Source organism: Humulus lupulus, chromosome 4 (assembly GCF_963169125.1).
Source record: "Humulus lupulus chromosome 4, drHumLupu1.1, whole genome shotgun sequence".
Lineage (NCBI taxonomy): Eukaryota > Viridiplantae > Streptophyta > Magnoliopsida > Rosales > Cannabaceae > Humulus > Humulus lupulus.
This window is the reverse complement of record NC_084796.1, coordinates 70,730,488-70,735,508: the sequence shown is the minus strand read 5'-3', so window position 1 is coordinate 70,735,508 and position 5,021 is coordinate 70,730,488.

Below are 5,021 nucleotides of genomic sequence, written 5' to 3'. Positions count from 1 at the left end.
TATTGAGGATATTCTCCTATAGCACTAGAGGATTAAGAAAAGACTACCTTCACATGCCCTTATGGAACATTTTCATTTCAGAGGATGCCATTTGGGTTATGTAATGCTCCTGCCACCTTTCAAAGATGTTTGATGTCTTTCTTTTCAGACAAGGTGGAAAAAGATGTTGAAATTTTTATGGATGACATTTCAGTCTTTGGATCTTCTTTTGATGGATGTTTGGTTAATTTGGAAAGGGTTTTGAAAAGATGTGAGGAGTCAAATTTAATACTAAACTGTAAGAAATGTCATTTTATGGCGACAGAAGGTATAGTCTTGGGCCACAAAATTTCACGCCATGGAATTGAGGTAGACAAGGCCAAGATATCAACAATAGAAAATTTACCTCCTCCAGTGTCTATTAAAGGGGTTCATAGTTTTTTGGGCCATGCTGGATTTTATAGGAGGTTCATAAATGACTTTTCAAAAAATTCGAAGCCCTTATCTACTTTACTTATGAATGGTGTGGTATTCAACTTTGATTCTGATTGTTTAAGGGCATTTAAAACATTGAAGGAGAAATTAGTATCTGCTCCGATTGTTGTATTACCAAATTGGGAACTCCCTTTTGAATTAATGTGTGATGCTAGTGATTATGCAGTAGGAGTGGTTCTTGGAGAGCGAGTTGACAAGGTATTCTGAACGATTTATTATGCCAGTCGAACCTTGAATGATGCTCAATTAAATTATGCAACTACTGAGAAGGAATTACTTACAATAGTCTTCGCATTTGGCAAGTTCAGGCCATATTAAATTGGTAATAAGGTAATTTTTTACATAGATCATTCAACTATTATGTAACGCCCTGCATAACCAAGAATGTTACAATGTGTAGTTAAAATAGTGCAGGACTTGCTAATCAAGTCATTTTATTAAAAATGGGATCCTAAGGTCAACAATTGGATTAGGGTTAAAAGATTTTGATCATAAACGGTTAATTTTTCATTAAAATAGATGTTTGGTACATGGGATTCCAAAAACAGTGTTTAAGTGTCAATTTACAAACTCTCAAAAGATATATACAATTAGTGGCCACTCTAATGACAAAATACAAGTTTTAGGCTTCGGTCCATGTTCTTTCCCTCAGCCATGGTGGACGAGCAGCTGACAATGTACACCTCGGCCCCAAAAGCTATCCAACTTCTGGTTGATCCAGCTTACTCTTGCCTTTACCTGTACCACATAGAATCTGTGAGCCAAGGCCCAACAAGAAAACCAAAATAACAATCACATGTAGCACTAAGGATATTCAATCAAGCTTATCTCATGTAAACATAAAATAGAGTACGGATATTCAATTAATCAATGTCAATCACTTAATCTCAAGTAATTAGGGTTGGCACCCTTAGGCCGAGCTCCCTGTCGATCTAGCTGGCCCCGACTCACTTAGGCTGGGCTGCGCTCAATATGCTTACCATTAGCCTCGACTCCCTTAGGCCGGTCCTTCTTGTATGACAAATCAATCTTACAAAAACATATTAATAGCAACCAATAATTGGGAATCTTAGTCCCGTTTATAACCACGCAGGGTGTAGTTTCTTACCTTGAATTCCGAGCGAAAATAATAGAACGGTCCCGAGCACGATCCTCAGTCCTGAGCCTAGGCGATAAACCTAGTCACAGTGGCCAATGGGTAATAATCAACTTCTAATCCAAATAAATACATAGAAGATAAAGACTAGCCTCCAAGACCTCAATTTATTCCTAAGCGCCTAGGATCGAGCCCCTGAGCCTTACCAAACTTAGAAACCAACCCAAGGCAAAAATCCCTAGGTGGGCTGCGACCTGGCCCCAAGGGTTGCGACTTGCCCCCAAGTAAGAGGCTATACCCCCAAGCCTCAAGGGGAGGCAGGCCGCGAATTGCCCTCCAAGGTCGCCGTATGCCCCCAAACACAGAGCACACCCAGGGCCTGATGGGCACACGCGTCGTGACGCCCCTAAGCTGGGTCGAGGCGCGCGCCCTTCCAACAAAGAAATTCTGGGTTTTCTTCACACATCTTCCAGCCAATTTTCCCCAAATTCAAACTCAAAAGAACCTCCAAACAACAACCAGGTCTAGCTTCGGGTTAGGACCTTTAATCATATAATTCCTAGCAATTATACTAAATTCAATACCCCAATTCAGTGGAAATCATCACCCAAGTCACAACTAACCAAGCACCTATAATTCTTTCTAAATTCAACCAGAAACTCAAAGATGAAGATCTAGAATTTTACCTCAATTACATCTCAATTCTTCAGTAGCCTAACTGAATTCCCTAGGTTGTTGCTTCAATTCTTCAAGGCTTTCCCCTCAGAGTTTCCCTAAGATTTTCCTCAGCTTGAAACAACTCAAAACTAGCTTAATCCCCAGCTAAACTTCTTAAAGCTCTAACCTTCAATCAGCCCCTTTCCTTCCCTTAGCTTCAAAACACAAGTGAGAGAGAGAGAGAGAGAGAATAAAATTATGACGGAGGGAGAAAGAAAGAGCTGAGAGCTTCCAAGTAATTTCTAGCGAAGTCTAGAATCAAAGGAGATATATCATTAACCCCTAAAAGGACTATTTTTCCCTCCCATATCTTACTTAGCCCTTAAGTTGCTCTAAGAGTAATGTAACGCCCTAGATAGCCAAGACCGCTACACTGTGTACTTAGTTTAGAAACGTGTCACTAAACATGTATGAGCTAGGGATAAAAAGGTTTTGGTCTCAAAAATTTCATTTTATATAATTAAACTGTTATTTACATGGGATCCCAAAAGAAACAGAGTTAAAAGTTGGTTTATAGACTTCCAAAGGTACATAAACAACTATTAGTCATACTAAGGCAAAATAGACAATCTTTGGGTCTCGCGTCCCTGCCTAAACCTCAATCATGGTGGTTGAACAGCTATCCATGTACATTCCGCTCGCAGAGCACTCCAATCAAGGCTAATCAAGCTTACCCTAGCCTTTACCTGCACCACGTAGCACCCGTGAGCCAAGGCTAAGCAAGAAAACATGTGCAACACAAACAGTAATAACAGATAGCAAACTCACTAAGCATGAACTCTCATCAAGAAATCCACATTAATCATTCAGCATATATTCAGAATCATGGATGCAATTAAACACTTATAACATTCATATCACAGAATAATCAGGGCTGACAACTTAGGCCGCACCCTCTGTTTATCCCACTGACTCCAGCCTGCTTAAACCGAGCTCAGTGCATATTAAGCTGTCCTCGGCTACCAGTGGCCAAGCTGCACCCTGTACGCTAGTGTAACCCTTGGCATCCTTAGGCCATTGGTTCGCTAATTAGCTTGCATGGAATAGTACCATCTTTTCAAGCATACACAATAGGGAGACCTTAGTCCCGCTACATATATTCAACCAGTTGCAGTTTTCTTACCTTTAATCTTTATGGTTTCGGATTACGAGCGACGCTCCTCAGGCACGATCCATTCCCGAGCCTAAGCCTTTATCACGTAGTCACAACCAAGGTAAAGGATACCATCAACAAACTTAAATGAGCTTCTAGACAAAGTTCTAATCTCTGGAACATTGAATTTCACCAAACATGGTAAAAGATTCAATCCCGAGCACCCTAGGTTAAATTCCCAAGCCTAGAATCTCAAAATCCCAAAATCCCTTAAGGGCTGTAGCATTAGCCATCCATGCCACGACATGATCCCAATCAGAGACCACCCAATGCCCAAAAACAGGTAAGGGCCACAACCCTACTTAGACCATGCCACGGCCCGCCCTCCTTCCTCAGCATCCATCAGCTTCGAAGGGCCGCGGTTCACCAATAACTATGCCGCGACCCGACCCCTTCGAACCCAGAAAAACCACCATTTTTTAACTCCCAAACCTCATGAAAAACCAACCCAAAGCTTCCCATTTCAACACCCAACAACTCCACACTTCCAGAGCAAGTTAAGCCACACAATTCAACAGAAAATTCAACCTAAAACTCATAGAAATCACACACTTAATTCCTAAAACATAAGAACGTAAACACTCAAAGCTAACCAGTCAAAAACTCAAGTTCAAACCTCTAATTCATGAATTAAATCTTACCTCTTCAGTTGGATCCTTTCTCTAATCAAAACCCAGCTAGTTCCCAAAGCTTTCCAACTCAAATTCCACCCTTAACATCAATGGTACAAACACCTCAATACCCAGTTGAAAACTCAGAATTTTTAAACCAAAGAGAGAGAAATCACTGCTTACCTTAGTGTTGATTCAATTCCTTGGATGAGTCTTGAACTAAGCCTCAAAATCCAGCCTCATTCCCAGCAATTCCCAGCTCAAAAGTCCCAAAAATTCCCTGTTTCTCCCTTCCTTGTGCTTTCCTTGAGAGAGAGGAAAGAAGAGCTGAGAAGAAAGTCTAAGTCGGTTTATTTCTTCTGTCTACAACTTTCTATTTTTAGTAAGTTATCCTTATCACTTAGGTCAACCTAAGGCTCGGGGTGCGGGAAACGTCCCGAGGGCAAAACGGTAAAATTCCCCAATATTCCCGCCTAGACTTCCTAACCTCAAATATATCTCCATATATTTATTTTAATAACCCGATAATCTAAATAAATACCCGATACCTAAAATACCCCTGACTTATCCAAAGTCAACTATTAAGCCCCGTTGTGACTTTTCCCGCTATCTAGCTCCCTAGGATCGCCTCAGGTCGCTCGCTGCAGATTTACCCACATAATAATGTGGTCTCACATTTATAACATTTAATCACAATTCAACATTCATATAATTACACAAGCATTCTTAACATATTATCATGTTTTAAATCAATAAATTCACACATAAACCAATTATGCCCTCCCGGCACTCTAATCAAGGCCCTTAAGCCATATTAGTGATTTTGGGTCGTTACAACTATCCCCTCTTACTGAGAATTTCGTCCTCGAAATTTACCTGAATAGCTCGGGATACTGATCCCGCATCGCTGTCTCTAACTCCCAGGTCTCTTCCTCGACCTTGATATTTCTCCACAACACTTTCACTAACG